Source organism: Fundulus heteroclitus, unplaced genomic scaffold (assembly GCF_011125445.2).
Source record: "Fundulus heteroclitus isolate FHET01 unplaced genomic scaffold, MU-UCD_Fhet_4.1 scaffold_81, whole genome shotgun sequence".
Lineage (NCBI taxonomy): Eukaryota > Metazoa > Chordata > Actinopteri > Cyprinodontiformes > Fundulidae > Fundulus > Fundulus heteroclitus.
Window position 1 is genome coordinate 767399 of NW_023397263.1, and position 17425 is coordinate 784823.

Genomic DNA, 17425 nt, shown 5'->3' on the forward strand with positions numbered 1-17425 from the left:
CTGGGATTAACCTTTGTCAAGAAATTTTGGATACGTTATTTGTTTATTTTATTTTTGTCAATAAAGTTTACACATCAGCACTTTTGGATCTCAGCGGATTCCTCTTTTTGTCAACGAGCGCGTCAGACAAGGAACGGCCCGACCTCAGCTTCTCAGCAACTTTCTTTTGGTTTCCTGAAGTTGCTGCAATAAAGACTTTAAATATTGCACTTCCGGTGATAACGGCAGCTAGTAGTGGCACTTCCGGTGGTAGTGGCAGCTAGTAGTGGCACTTCCACTGCCACCTTCATTGGCATGCAGCTGCCATGAAAGTGCCACGGCCGTTGCCGCACTCCTGTTGCTGTTTTTAGGCAAATTATGTATTATAGATGCCTGTTAGTCTATAACTACTTTCAAATAATCATGTTTTATTGATAATATTTACAGCAAACGTTTGTGGCACTTTTGCCACAGCCGGCAGCCACAAAATGTCCCAAAGCAGGAATTGCAGAGAACTGGACCCAAATGCAGACGCTGGTAGAGACAGGTAGGTGAACAATAAACTTTATTTTCACTGGCAAACTGAACTCACAGACAACAAGAGAAACACAGGAACACCAGTCAAGATGAACAGGCTACAACACAGGACAAAACACACAAGAATACATACCCAGCCATCACCGCATCTCAAGACGTGTTAAGATGTGTCTCAAGACACATTTGCTGAGATGTCTTGAGATGTCTTGGTAAGTCAAGACGTGTCTATAGACATGGTCTTAAGATGTCTTGAGATGACTTGAGATGTCTCAAGATGTCTTGGAAATACGAAGATGTCTTAAGATATCTGAAGACGTCTTAGAACTAAAATTTAGTAAAATATCACAATCCACTATTCCTTGATAATAGTTTACAAACTATTTGTTTATATAAAAGAATGACAAACCCTATATGACACACTGAGTATTTAATAATAAAACATAGGGAAATACAGTTCAATGTATTGCAATTATTGCACATACTGTACATGTTAAGAGGGTTGGGTTTGACATCTAGTTACCTGCATGTGTGTGTGTGTGTGTGTGTGTGTGTGTGTGTGTGTGTGTGTGTGTGTGTGTGGGGTAAGGTTACTCTGTATAAGAGTGTAGATATGCATTTCTAAGAAACAATTTGTTCCTTGGATTGTGAATTTTTTTCAACTAATTGACAATACTATTCACATTGGTGGCAGCAGGCTTTGTCCTGATCCCTGGTTTTCAATTGGCTCCCAGAAACATTTGTGGTGGAGGAACAGGAGGGTGTCAGTGATGGCTGATGTTGGAAAAAAGATTTTTCCGCCTTCTTGATACTGTTTGCAGCCTGTCAGTGGGTCTTCTGTGCGTTGCAGCAAGAAAGTGGTACCCTTAAACAGGACCAGTGGAATATCTGGGGAGAAACATTGTGCATGTAGCTATGGGATACAAAAATTATCTCTAGTAAAACTGTAACTTAACCTAGTGTTATGCATTATGCTATGAGATTTACATTGCCTGGTTTCTCTATAATCCTGTTTACACATTATATTCAAGATGTAACTACTTTACCAGAGATTGAAGCCCATATAGTTGTGATTTGCACTAGTTGCCTCTCACTGTCATTCACATGGGTTGGGTTGAAGGGGGCTATCTCCACAAATGAGCCAACTCTGAGAGTCTTTACATCAAATCTATGTGTTATGCCATAAGCTGGTTGAATATGCTTATTATTATTATTAATTATAATTTGGTATTATAATTTAAATAATAAATCATTCAACTCAAAATTCCGCTTTAACAAATATAGTTCAAATGGTGGTGATGTTAGCTATAAGCTTATAAGTATTTATACCACTAATGTATTAGTTAATTTGCTGTTATGAACTCATTTATGCTGGAATAAATGATCAGGTCGGACTGTTAACCGACCAGGTTTATCCAGCAGGCTGTGAGTACCCCAATGTAACTGCAATTAGAGTTTAAATCCTTATTCCTTATCACCATCCAATGATATTGTCTCTGTATTAATGTCAGATGTTAACTCCAAAGGAGGTTAGCTCTGATTTCTGAATAACCATGTAACTGTGAATTGGACTGAACACAAAACAATGTCTATTCCGCAGTGGTTGGTTTTATTGAACCAAAAGCAATTCCCTGTTACAGTAATTCTCTGATTCAAACAACTTTGGAATTCTTACTCATTACTAAACTAAAACATGCAAAAATATATATGTAGAAATAAAGAACAAAACAAAAATAAACAATGGATTAAAATGAGCGGTTAGCAGATCTTAACTTAACTCAAAGTTGTTTAACACCGCCCTCGAAACACCGGCATTTCACGTATCAGCATTGACAGACAGAACAGCTTCGGGAATCTCACTGGACGCTTTGATGTCTTACACAAAGCTAGTTCAGCTAAGCTACCTACAGTTCAGATACACGTCACCCTCCCAAGATGGCTGCTACGATGACGTATGAGGGGAGGTCCTAATGACGTAACCACGCTTACGCTGATGGGGTAATGCCTCGCTTCGAGGGGCGCAGCTAACTGGGAGTTTAAAGCAAAGCCCGCGACTTGAGCTCGGACAAAGAAATTAAACTAATAAGAAGAAGCGAAAAGAGAGAGGGGGGGGGGGGAAGCAGGGAAGAAGATGGAAAGGAATGAAGCAATAACCCACGGCGGGGTTCTTGATGGATCACAAATCAACACAGCAAATCAATTGTAAAATGCATGCACATACAAAGAAAATGTTCAGCAAAATAATTCCAACTTCGTCGTGGAATAAAAGCATTAACCAACACCTACAAAGTTCTACGCCTGCCCAGGCACTTCTAAACACCCTGTTGGTGAAACAGAAATAAAAGGGGAAAAACCCCGTTACTTTGAGGTGCCTCGGGGCTGGTCCGGAACGCTCCGAGTGTGGCTTTCTGGACGCGCCTTGACGAGCGCAGTTTTCCGCAGGCTGCAGCGGGACGGGGAAAAAAAACTCCTTCGTTTCTTCCACCGGGTTCAACAGTCGCTTTGTTGGCCAGACAAAGCGGGGTCCTCTTCGATCAGTGGGAGATGCGGCGTCTCTCAGTCTTTTGATCAGAGGGAATTTAAAAGTACTTATTTAAGTCGACCTCCTGTTATAAAAGCAGGGAATAACCGTTGCGTCGAAAAATCTCGGTCCAGCGAGCAATCGAACACGTGGCGGGGAATCACCCCAACGGAATCAGCTGTGTGCGTGTCTCCTCGGGTTGGCTAAAAGCCAGGGAAGAAGGAAGATTTTCGTGTGTGATCGGCTTTTATAGCCATCACCATAGCAACCTTATCTTGATCGGCGGCCATTTTGCCGTGTTGCGTGATGGGAGTTGGTGGCCATTTTGACCACATTGCATCATGGGTAACGCAGTCCGTTACGTCCCGAATTGATGCCCGCTTTCTGTCACGTCTGAACTGGCACAACATATGAATGAGATTAAATATTTTTAAAACACTTGCATTCATTAAAAAGGTATATTATAAAAGGCGTATTCCATTTATTTAGATAAATATCCAAGGGTATAATACACAAAATGATGCACAGCTTCTGGGAAATGCTATGCAGTATGTTGTGTTGCTGGTACTATTGCTGCTCTGCGCCATCCTTTTGTGAATTTGGCTGAAAAAATATTCTGAATTCAGTACATTACTACTGCTATTACACAAATGATAAACATTGATAACGTACTTATATTTTTGTGGGGACAGTGTGGTAGTTTGGTGTTTAATGCATCTCTCTGGTTGCCCAGAGAGAGGGTTGTTAATGACGTTGATCACATGTTTTCCCATGTTTTCCCATTATCCAAACCTTGGGAATAAAAGTAAATTATGTTAATGATGTTCCCATACGAGAAGACAGTGCTTACAGTACCTTTACCTCATAATGTATAATTAATATTTATTAATATGTATTTTCCTGTACTGGATTGAGATTAACTACAGGAGTCACACCTTTGGGCCAAGGAAGATCTCTTCCTGTGTCAGGACTCTATCCCCCATTCTCTCCATGAGGTCTGGCTGGCGCATCATTTTTGACACTTTCAGGTGGGATAGCTCTAGCATTTGGTTTCCAATGTGCAACCCTGTTAAGAAATTAATTACAATAAATAAAATAATGTTTTTACCTTTTTTTAGTCATCGTTGATGGAACATCAAAGAATATTTTAATGGCCTGTAAACCGGGGCGTAGCCTAGAAGCCCGGGGACAGATGTATTTTCTGCTGTTTCATCATTTGGTGTTGACAGTGTGCAAAGGGTATCCAACACAGCAATCCTCTTCACCATTGATTTTTCAATACTGACACCATTTTTGTGAGCGATAACTGAAGTACAACAAAAATATCAAGACTGAGCTTCAAACACCTTCAGGACCTAGTATATGAAATGTACGGAAGTTTTACCTACCCAAGTCCTTGATCCTCTGGTGGTATCGCTCAAAGCGGTTGCAGTCACCAATCATAGGGTGGCCCAGCATATCAATTTGCTCCCCAATGTGATAGCCACAATGAATGTTGGCCCGGTTTGCCACATTTGCCTTCCAAATCTTAAAAAGATGTAAACAAAAAGTTTTTTAATCTATAAACGTATGGTAGCACTGAAGGCAGAACATAATTCAATGAAAATTACCCTCTCAAATAGTCTGTGATGGTCATTAATTTGGACCTGGAGTTGCTTTGCCTCCTCATCAGTCAGACTTGCTGATCGGATTGAAGACAAATAGCCACTGAGCAAGTTGTTGGCTTTGGTGACAAGGCCGCAATTGTTGTGGCCAATGTATTCAACTAAAGCTGCTGTAAATGCCTCAGGGCAACACAAAACATCTCTGGTTATTATGGGCCAAATCTGAATAAGATGTAGCACCTCACATCCAGTGGCACATGCCAAATGATGAAGATCTGGGAGCTGAAAGAACAATGTGTTGTGTGATGAATTTCATCGCTTCGTAGCAAAAAGAAAAAGTTATAAGGAATAGATCCATTTTAAAAAAAGAACATTCCCTGAATAACTATAGTTACCTGTTTGAGCCAGTGAGGTCTGTCGATCGTAACAATCAGATCACTAACAAACTTTTGGACTTGAACCTTCATGTTGCCCCAAATCAGACTTATTTGCAGTCTTGCAACACCGAGAGCATCAAGATGGAAGTGATCTATCCTTTTCTGAAACAAATTACAAACCCACCTGTTGCATGTCAAAAAAAGTAAAAAAAAAAACAACTGGACTTTTTTCCGAAGTTTGAAGACGTTTTGCTTCCTATCCAGGAAGCTTTCTCAATTCAAAAAGTCTGAAGTAATGTGGAGTCACAAGCTTTATACTGCTACCCAACAAAGCTTGGGGAGCAGCTGACGTTACACTGTTGCAAATGTATGGCAAAGGCCAATAATTATCGCCCGTACAATTATCGCCGGTACAATAACGCGCGGTTCCAATCCGTCTTTTACGTGAGCGCGCGTTTTTTACGTCACCGCGCGTTCTGGCTGGAAACGCGCGGTTGCGTAAAAAACGCGCGCTCGCGTAAAATACGTGCGGTGGCGTTAATAACGTTTGGTGGCGTTTTTTTGCATATTATATCATCAGGAGGTTGTCTTTTATGTGCTCAGCCACTAGATTTAAAGGTGTTTTACCCAATAAGAGCACTGCAGCACCAGACACAACCAGGAGATCCCTGATCGTTGGGGAAAGGCAGAAAGAAGATGCACCTTTCTTTCTAATCCTGTCTAAATCCTGCTTAGTTCAATAATAAAGTCTGATATTACAAAAAACTCACTCTGCTTGTTCTCCCTACTTATGCCCTTGGTGCAGAAGATAAATGAAATCTTTAACAGAAATGTTATTATTAATTCTGAAAATATTATCATGTGAATAAAAATACAAAGCATACAGAAAATGCAGCTTTATTAAGTGACCTGGTTTATTTTATTTAGCTTTTAAATTCTTTTGAACATTTAGTTCTACTACTTGGCTTGTGCTTTGGTAGTTTCATGTTTAAAGGCATACTATGCAACATTTTTCAGTTAATTAATGTGTTCCATACCATTTTGGATGATTAAATGAGTCATTTCAGGTTGAACAAAGGTTTTCTCAGCCGCCCTGGTGGTCTGTGGGGGAAATACCGGGCTTGCAATTGCAGGAGCACTCGGCCCGCACCCATAGGCTCAGAAGTATCCTGCAAGACCGCGAGAGTCGGTCTTGCTTTACGGCGAAAACTCCATGTGTTTTTGCCCTGCCATTCACTATATGCACGCCCGAAAGCAACAACAAAGAACCGCGTGTTAACGTCAAATAAACATGCAAGCATATCGAGTTTTATTATTATTATTATTATTTATTTATTTATTTATTTATTTATTTATGTTGGCGAGATGCTGCGGCTTGGCGAGGCGGCGCGCCTGGCTTGACGGAGAAACCAGAACAGCTGAGCATCTTTACGACAGTGCACTTTTACTTTCGCCCTCTGGGGGGAGCCTCGCCGGAAAATCAACCCCGGTTGCATAGTATACCTTTAAAATGACAAAAGAAATATGAAAAATTTATGGTCGTCAAGTTGTAGTTACTCTCATATGACAGCAGATGGCAGTGAAAGCCCAAATTCATAAGATTAAATGTTTGAAGTCAATTTTTAAACGTCTGTCTACCACTTTTTTGTGATTAGAATCATCAGTGGCCGGTCTAAACATATTAAATTTCCAAGAATGCAAAGTGAGCATGAAACTATACCATTTTCCAGGGAATAAACAGTATTATGTGACGCTATCCCTGCGTTCAGCAGTTGTTGAGCACTATGTTTTCCACAGGTAACAACAACTACAAATGCAATAAAAGTATTGAAGGAGATTTTTGTTTGTTTGGTTGTTATAATTAGAAAATGAAAAGACGAGTGTGTTTTTACACCTTTTTTTAACTTACAGATTGGCCAGCATGGTGAAACAATATATAAGTGGGTTCAACTCATGTGGTGGTTTCTGGCAGGTGGTGGAAAGACACTGTATGCAGTTTCTCCCTGTGTTTACAAACGTAGGTGAGAAACTTGGGAGAAGCTGCATGCAGTCTCTCTTCACCATAAAATGGAGTCCACCTGGAAGCAACCGCAGGGAGGCTGAAGAGCAGACCATTTTCTGGTGGGATTGGTGGCTGGTTGCTATAGGGTAGGTCACGCGTGACGTCAGCGCTACACCCGGGCACTGTGGTTGGCAAAAAACAGAGCTGCTCTCGTCTACTACATGACAAAACGGGTGATTTAGAGCGTACTTTCAGTTCGTTTATTTTTGGAATCTAAGCAATGCCTACGACTTGTTGTGCTCCCGGTTGCACAGAGAGGCATTCCAAATCGTTGGATGTACGTTTCTGTCGTTTACCGAAGGAGGAAGGACGAAGAAAGAAATGGATATTTTCAATGAAAAGAGCGCAGGCAGACACTCCCAATGGACTGGGGGAGCCATCATACTACGACAGAATTTGCAGTCTACACTTCATCTCCGGTAAATACAACTTAATTCTGCTCTAGTCATTGCTCTACTTAAATAGCGGCGGAGGGGAGGTGGCGATCGCTACACGGGCCGGAGAAGCGGTAGCAGCAGCAGCCGTTGTCTGAAGCAGCAGACAGCGGCTGCTTCAGACAACGGCGGCGGAGCAGGCAGCGGTTGCTCCGCCCGTTCACGGGCTGCCGCAGCAGAAGCCAGCGGCTGCTGTGTAAACACTACACGGGCCGGAGAAGCCGCCGCTGCGGCTACAGCAGCTAGCAGCAGCGACTACAGCAGCTGCTGCTGCTGCTATTACGCCCCCATTCACGGGCGCTAGTACTTCTGTGTTTACGCTGTAATGTCGCCGACACCCCCACCCATTTTAACAAGACAAAAACACCAAAATAATCCGTAGTGAACAACCTACCGGGCAGGTCTTCCTCTGCTGAGACGCGGTTTGTGTGCGACTCCGCTTTGTGCTGTTACACAAACATGTGAACAACCATCCATCCATTTTCTGACCGCTTAATCCCTCATGGCGTTGCGGGGGTTGCTGGAGCCTTTTTCCCGATATAAAATAATTGTAGCCGTCCAGTGGTTTCATGCTTTCGTGCTCTCTCGTGTGTACTGGCCTGCGTGTTTATAAGGCAGCTGTATATGTCGCGGTACGGAACCCTTGGCCAGCATTTCACAGACTCGCTCCATCCCTTCAGGCTTTTGCTGTGTGGATCTGGCAATCTGACACCATCAACCATCAACTTACTCTTAAAACGATCTTGTGATACGTTATCTAAAGAAGAAAAATACGTGGAGAACCCGTCAGTTTCTCTGTTTGCGTCCGCCATTGTGTTCGTCTTTTGCCAACCAGTCCGGCGCGCATGCGCGAAAAACCCGGATCAAAACAATAACAATGAACTGGTCTATTGAAGGTAATTTTACACAACTGTCCTTAATTTGCATTTGAATCAATGGTGAGTGACCTCTCCCTATCCTTCTACAGATGGAGAAGTAGATATCTCCTTTGAGCAAATACTTGTGTTTGTGTCAGGGGCGGATACTATTCCTCCGCTTGGGTCTTCACCAAACCCATCAGTTGAATTTTTTGACCAGGAACCAGGAGAGCAACGCCTGCCATACTCCCCTACCTGCAGCATCACCCTTTTCCTTCCAAGAGGAGTGGAGTGTGAGGAGCAATTTAAAGCCATGATGGAAATCAAGGGCTCACATGGCTTTGGAAAAGTCTGATAAAAAAAAAAACCCTGGTGATAATAAAAGTTTCAAAGGTTATCTGTTTTCTGACCTTTCTTATGGTTCTCTTAGATGTATACTGTAAACCAGTTTAAGGCTTTATATTATGGATTCATTGAACCATACTATACACAACTGCTGTGCACTTAAAGATGGCCCATTGTTTGAGATGCAACATATCCTGCTAAGGAATAAAATTGAAGCATGTGTGCAAATTAAGCATACTCTACAATATAACTGAGGCTGATCCACAGGTCATGAGCACCATAGCAAGAAAAAAACATCAAGTATGGAGCAGTGCAGATTTATTTTTGCTCACACAGCAACATGCTTTGCAAGTTTGCATCAGTCTGATTTTGGAGCAACACTGTGATGATAGACACAGATCCTTCTTGCATAGTAATACATTAAATATGTTAAATGGACTAAATCTAATAAATTTTCTTGGACAAATTGTAACAATTATATTGGTGAAAAAAATAAATGAAGCTTTCAATTGCAACCTGAACAAAAATGGCCTTAAGAAAGCTGGTTGGTAGAACACATGATGTGAAGGACCTGGAGTGTGTTAGGAAAACAGTAATTAGTCCACTCAAGAGTAACTTTGTTCACTCAGCAACTTGCTTTGCACATTTGAAGTCCGACCAGTTATAAGCCATAGCCTTGATCTCCACTACAATAAATCAGTTCATAAACAAGTTAATGAATGATATGTTTATGATGTTTAAAATGGATATAAAGGAGGCAGAACTGAAATTCTCATTGAAACCACTGGACACAAAATAAAGTTATTTGGACAAATTGAAACATTGAAACTATAATTTCATCATCCATATAAAGTGTGTAAATTAAGCAGAGAAGTGTAATTAAGGTGTAATCTGGACAAAAATGGCCTCAAGGATGTGTTTGATAGGTGAGGAGCAGCAGAGCTGGTTGGAGGAACACAGGAGGGAAGATCTTGATGACCTGGGGTGTGTGAAGGATTAGGGAACCAAATATTTGAGCTAGTGCTTACTCCTTGTCAATTTGTAAAACTTAAATTAGTTGGAAATTGTATTTTTTTTGAATATCAGCAAGCCATACAGTATTTGGTGTGACAATTTAATTCAGGATTCTGGCTTCTGGAGCTTTGTTAGACTAACATACAGTCTGCAAAATTAGGTTATAATACAAACAGTAGTACTGAGGCATTTAAAGAAAGACATGGAGATAATAAAACAGTACATACAGACAAAAAAAATTAAACATAGCGTCACATAATACTGTTTATTCCCTGGAAAATGGTATAGTTTCATGCTCACTTTGCATTCTTGGAAATTTAATATGTTTAGACCGGCCACTGATGATTCTAATCACAAAAAAGTGGTAGACAGACGTTTAAAAATTGACTTCAAACATTTAATCTTATGAATTTGGGCTTTCACTGCCATCTGCTGTCATATGAGAGTAACTACAACTTGACGACCATAAGTTTTTCATATTTCTTTTGTCATTTTAAACATGAAACTACCAAAGCACAAGCCAAGTAGTAGAACTAAATGTTGAAAAGAAATTAAAAGCTAAATAAAATAAACCAGGTCACTTAATAAAGCTGCATTTTCTGTATGCTTTGTATTTTTATTCACATATTTTCAGAATTAATAATAACATTTCTGTTGAAGATTTCATCTATCTTCTGCACCAAGGGCATAAGTAGGGAGAACAAGCAGAGTGAGTTTTTTGTAATATCAGACTTTATTATTGAACTAAGCAGGATTTAGATCAGAAAGGAAGGATTTAGATCAGAAAGGAAGGTGCATCTTCTTTCTGCCTTTCCCCAACGATCAGGGATCTCCTGGTTGTGTCTGGTGCTGCAGTGTTCTTATTGGGTAAAACACCTTTAAATCTAGTGGCTGAGCACATAAAAGACAACCTCCTGATGATATAATGTGCAAAAAACGCCACCAAACGTTATTAACGCCACCGCAAGATATGGGAACGAGTCAAGCAGTGAAGAAGAAAATCAAGGTTTGTGGTATCTGTAACTAACTAACTGTCACTGTGTACACAATTTGAAAAAAAATGACACACAATTTTAAGTTATGAGTTAGCAGTAGGCTGCACTTCATGTTAGCTAACATTACAAATAACCTTAGGACAGAGAGTAGCGGCTACAGCTGATCAGCTGACATTGTCCATACGTAGGTAGGTAGCTCACCTGCATTATTACATTAAACTTCAACCTCAGAGCTGTCCTCAGATTGTCCTGACCTGTCCCTGAACATCACACAGGGACAACATTGAGCTGTGTGTGTGATTGCTAACTGAGTTTTATGTTAATAAAACGTGTTAATGTTTTCATCAGGCTGAGCTCCACAAATCATTTTATGCAATGCTATTTAAATACAATACTCATCATTTAGATATTACATTTTTTTACCAATCTATATAATCTGAAGGAATTTTAGTTCCTTGAGATAACATATTTCCTGAATTGGCCCTATATAAATAAAATTAATTGAATTGAATTGAATATTGTAGTGACAGGACAGACCATTTAATATGTATGTGTCAAATATTGCATCTGAACCACTAGAGATCACTTGCTTACTCGCTACTTTTTCATAAGAGATGTAAATGCTTGTTTTTCCTACTGAAAAGTAGATAAGTAATTTTCCTCCAGGATCATTAAAGTATGTCTGATTCTGAACCAGAACAGTCTATATGAATCAGAGCATACTTTAATGCCATTTAAAAAAGTAAAGCATGGACCATGCCAGCTGAAATTCTTTGTAATTTAGGAGAAGACAGGAGCAGAAGGGGACGAGAGGAGAGGACGCCGGGAGACAAGGGGACAAATCCTGGTGCCAAATCTTGATAGGTTTGGCACCAACAAAGGGAGAGTTGTTTGAGGTGAGTGAAAGCGTTGAGTGAGTGATAAAAATAAATTGTGTTTTCAAATGAATATTTTCAGACCAACATATCTTGATTCTGACCTCTTTAGCAGTTTTTATGTCACAGATGACAAAAAGTATTCAGCCTGCCCCAGTATTTTTGAAACTGCAGCCTTTTAAATTTGGGCATGTCATTCTTGCACAGGAGGTTGAAAAATATGTTGGGGTTTAAGCGATACTATGAAATGCATGTTAATATAGAAAATGGAATGGAGAGCTGTCATAGCTCCTGTATAGACTCTTGTCTTTGACTTATCGCATGAGGGTCAGCTGGACGAGAGGATGGGGCATGCTGTCCCTGTCTGGCATGTTCATGCCCCTGCCACCTCAATGCAAGGAATAGGATGATAGGTAAGAGAATAAAAGGAAAATAATGTATGACTTCTAGAGTATATGGTGTTTAAAACAGGGCTTTGAACCGGTTCAAGGAACGAAAACGAAAACCGGGAACTCTTTGTATTTTACAGGGAACAGAAATGAAACCGGAAACGTTATTATTTTTTATGTTCTGGAACTGGAACACTTATTTAAAAATAATGGTAATGGGTAATACCGGTTTATTTTGTTCCTCAAAGTTTTTGTTGCCTAATTAACTAAAAAAAAAAAGTAATTATTTTCCTGCCCACGTTACCATGACGGCTGAGGTTCACTTCCTGTGTGACATCACATCACACATTTGCTGACTGAATGGAGAGAGAGCGGTGTCTCCACTAGAGCTACACATCTTAAATAAGAGGTAAATTACAATCCATCGTTAAGAAAAACGCTCATTCCAAACACAATATCAATAGCTATATTTGTCAAACGAAAGGAACGGAATTAACCGTTCCGGGAACAGTATTTTTTTGTTCTAACCGGTTCGGGAACGTCAATTTATTGGTGGAACTCATAACCAGAAACGTTATAATTCAGTTTCTGTTCGGAACGAACCGATTGGGAAAAAAAAATCGGTTCAAAGCCCTGGTTTAAAACCCTCTGTATCGTTGTTTATTTGTTTTTTTTCAGCCAATGAGGGTGGACAGAAGAGGGCACTGGAGAAGAGCAAGGCTCTCTATCTACATAAAAGATACCCCTCCACAGAAGAGAAGACCGAACTGCTGGTAACAGGCCTGCAGATCAAAACCATTAATAAATGGTTCATTAACTATAGGTATGAAAAGTTAATAATGTAGTATTTGTATATAGGTGTTCTAATTGCAAAGCTCTGCACATTACATCTTTCTTTACCATGTCATGATCTTATGCTATATCTCTTCTGTATGCAGATAAGAGACTTGCTGTACTGTCATCACAAAGATTTATCAAAGTCTTGTGGTTCCCCCACATACTCAGGGTCTCTTAATATATTTACATTTTTGTTTTTCTAATTGCAGGTACACTATGTTTGTAGAACTCCGGAGACAGGCAAGGAAATTAACATGTGAGAGTACGGAGGAAGATGTGGACAGACAGGTGACAAGGGGTACAAGAATTGCCTTCGCCCATGTCCTTAGCAGTGGGAGAGAGCTGAACGAGTCCTGCAAAGACACTGTGACCGTATACCTGCAGGCCTGGCTTAAGGCCCTAAAGGAGGGACAGGATACACAGGCTAAGGCTACCAAGGCAGTCCAGGACATGGAGGGTGCATAGTATCATCAAACGTTGTTTTGAGCACTGTGTGTGTACTTTGTTTGACATTGTTCATTTTATCAGATAGTTATTGGCATTTTTGCTGCATCATACATTAAAATAAATTGACATGTCTTTATGTTGTGTGATTTTTTTTCCCCCTATAAATTGCAAAAAAAATTCATTAATCTTATTATTGCCATTTTTACTGTGTCAGTGTGTGTGTGTGTGAGTGGGTGAATGTGAAGCACTATAAAGTGTATTGGGTAATGTACAGTACCATTGAAAGCCTGTATGGCCTGCTACCTGGGGTTAGTATGGTACTATTATCAATATTACAGCTAAATGTGTTCCTTTCTTCTTCTTTTTTTTTTTTTTTTTTTTTGCATTGTAATACATTTAACCAGATGCCACAACCTAAGACTTTAAGTCTTCACTAATACTTTTTTAGTATATTTGCTCCTGCAGGAGTTACTTCATCATATGAAATCTGGAGAAAAAACATTTTTACCATAGTCGTGTTTTGCAAATAAAATAAAAAAGTAGGTATTTTGCATCAAATGAATACAAAGGCAGAATCAGAAATAAGTGTAGGTTTGTGTGTATAACTGTAGCCACCAACTGCACACTGCGTGCAGAGTGTATGTGTAATTATTATTTAAAACTCCAATAACACTATATAAGATTTTACATGAAAATAAGTACGCAAAATTATAACCATAAAACTCCTGTTGAAACAAGATAGCTTAACAATGCTTTAATTTTAAGACAGGCTGCAAAGGGTGTCTTAAGCCATCTTAAGATTTGAATGTCTTAAGACAAAAAAACGATGTCTTAAGACATCTCAAGACACTCAATGTCTTCAAGACACAAAATACTGTCTGAGAGCATCCCATTTCCTGCGATTGCATGTCTTAAGACATGGGTGCATGTCTTCAGATTTTTGTCTTAAGATGTCCTAAGACGTCTTAATGTGCACAAATGTCTTTAGACGTCTTAATTCTACTTATTGAGACATCTTGAGACGCTGTGATGGCTGGGTATTACAGAGATACATTCTGGGAAAGCGGTCAGTCTTAAGAACGCACAAGTCTGCTCCATAGACATTATATATGTAGATATCTCATTGGGTGGGGTCTGCCTATGCTGTGGATGAGTCAGAGCGTCCGCCATGTTGAATGTGGCAAATCTGCCGTTAGACTCAAACAGTATCAGAGGGACTTTAATCTCAGAATATACTTTATATTCGTAATAATTTTATTTTTGAAAGATTACGGGTTTATTTTTGTATCCCTTTCGCTTCTTTCTCCTGACTTTATTCTCGTAAAGAATACAAATAATTAAAACATCTAACCTGGCCCTATTACTCCAGGACTGAAATAGTTCTGCAAACTGTGACTATTCTGGAAATGTTCCCCTTTAATTCTCATAATATGACATTTCTCTCATAATATTACCACTTTTGTCTTTTTTTTAACTTTATTGTCCTAGGACTTTTTTGTCATATTAGTAATTTTATCTCTTCAATACTTAAAAATCCATAGAAGAAAAAAGTCTGTTCCTAATATTATATTCATAACACATACATAACACACACACACACAAACACCACACACACATTCTGACATTTGTGGCTTATTTAGCTCCACCAAAAAAATCTTACCTTGTTAGGATCATGCTTTCTAGACACTCTAGGAACATTAAAATGACATACATAAATCAGAAAAAAATTTAACAAAATTATCATAACTTCAAATATTGAAAAAATAAAAACTTTTTTATATATTATTACTGCACTTGTTAGGTCCAATATAAACTTTACTTTAAACATGAATACTGCCAGATACTCAACTTCTGAAACTTCCTCTGCCCAACTAATGGTAGCATTTTCAAAATGGATAAGCTTTTGCGATGAATAGAGCAAAATTGACATCCAAAAATCGTACAAAAATTTGTCCAAGGACTGGGAAATGTGAAATGGTAATAATAATAGTGCGCAATACTCGATGTGCAATATCCACTGTGCATCATAATAACAATAATAATCTGAACTTTTTGTAAAATAATCCACTCTATATCATAATATCATAACAATGTGCAATTTTATTTTTACGAGCCCATTTACAACTGCTGATACTGGTGGTATTACCTGCTATTGTATGTCCCTGTTGTCTTTCTTCTTTTTGTATCTTGCTTGCTGCTGTAACATATGAATGTCCCCATAAAGGGACAATATAATTAATCTAATCCACGTAGCCCCCTCCTATGTCTTGCAGTAGCTGTTTTTTTTACCTTACTGAGTGCCGGTATGGGTGAAAATGAGGGGTAGGGTTAGGGTTAGTCTTTGTCTTGAAGCAGCTGTTTTTTGACCGTACTGAGTGCCGGTATGGGAGAAAATGAGGGTTAAGTTTAGGGTTAGTCTTTGTCTTGCAGCAGCTGTTTTTTGACCGTACTGAGTGCCGGTATGGGAAAAAATGAGGGGTAGGGTTAGGGTTAGTCTTTGTCTTGCAGCAGCTGTTTTTTTGTCCTTACTGGAACAAACAGACTGTACTTTAATCTACTTCAGTCAAAACTGTGTCACAAATTTGAGATGATTCTGTTATTTTTCCTATCTTCCTGGACCAAACCATTGCTCCTAGACTTCAGAAACATATATTTAAAAAGGTAACAAAGATATGGTGATGGAAAGTAAAAAAAAAAAAAAATCTGTTATCAGAACCTGGGTGATAGTTGTTATAGGGACTATTTGTATATCATACACATACACACACCGTTTTCCTGATGTTGATAGAACATTGGATGTGTGTGATACCTTATGGTCTCAATAAGAACCATCCTTGGTCCTAATTAGGACCTTTTAATTGATTTACATCTTATGGGGAAACTGCGGGAGGTATATACTTAGGGGGTTTGGTTGAGATTGGAACTGATAGAGCCATATGGAGAATAGGTATAGTCAAATTCTACATATTTTACAAGTTTTACACAGCTATTCAAGAATTTTTGTGTCCTATTACTAAAGCTAGAAAGCTATCCAAACATGCTAGGAACTTCCAACTTCACATCCTCTGAGTCTCAGGCAGAAAATTCTTTTTCATTTAGGGCCAATTTGGAATGTGTTTTTTAATTGGCAGGATCTCAAATATTTTACAGCACTAATGCTAGAGCTGGAGGCCTGAGCAAGGTTGACCCCTGCTCTACATACAGCACATGTAACCTTAGCAGTTCTTCAGGGTGGGGGATGGGTAGGTTCACTTAGGCTATTTCTCCACTGCTTTTTTTCTTCTAGCTAACTACTAGTTTCCAGCCATCTGTCATACTCCGTGGTCTAGGTGCAGGCCTGTTTTCCTTGCTCTCTCTTCTCTGCAGGGTTTGACGGGCAGGTGTGTTTCATCAGAGCTGATTGCCAGCCTTTATAAGGAGCTGGAACCAGGAGGAGGGCGTCAGAAAAAGCTACAGGATGCAATAACAGAAATAGAACAGTGGTCATATAAATGGGGTTTCAAATTCTCAGTAGATAAGACAAGGACAATGTTTTTTACAAAGAAAAGAATTAGTACAGAGATAAAACTAAAAATGTATAATCAAGAATTAGAAAGAGTAAAGCACTAAGTTTTTGGGGTTATGGTTTGATGAGGGGATAACATGGAGTGTACATATACAGAAAATACAGGACAAATGTAGGAAGGCGTTAAATGTTATGAGATGTTTGGTGGGAAGTGATTGGGGGGCTGATAGAAAAGCATTGAAGGCCATTTACTGTGGATTAATTAGGTCAGTACTGGATTATGGTTGTGTGGTGTATGGATCTGCATCGAGTTCATCTTTAAAAAAGTTAGACAACATACAGTTTCAGGCTTTGAGATTATGTACAGGGGCATTTAAAACAACTCCAACAGCAGCACTCCAGGTGGAAATGTGAGAACTGCCATTAGAGCTGAGAAGAACTCAGTTGTCTTTATTGGGCTAATTTAAAAGGTCATAGTGATAATCATCCAGCACAAAGCACTTTAAAGTCTTGTTGGGAAATGGAGAAAAGGGAGAGCTTTGGATGGACAGTTAAACAAAAAGCAACTGAGTTAGAATTAGTTGATTTAATTTTCAGTCCGACAGTACCAATGCCAGCAGTTCCACCTTGGATAGTACCTGAAACAAAAG

The 17425-nt window shown here is 39.4% G+C and overlaps 1 long non-coding RNA gene across 1 annotated transcript; it reads right to left on the reverse strand.

Moving 5' to 3' along the window:
* Nucleotides 1–1606: 1606 nt before the first annotated feature.
* Nucleotides 1607–4068, reverse strand: LOC118562168. The gene is made up of 3 exons (XR_004930481.1): nucleotides 3970–4068; nucleotides 3707–3826; nucleotides 1607–1681 (listed from the first exon to the last, which is right to left on the reverse strand). It is a non-coding gene; the product is annotated as an uncharacterized LOC118562168 (long non-coding RNA).
* Between the last annotated feature and the right edge of the window lie 13357 nt (nucleotides 4069–17425).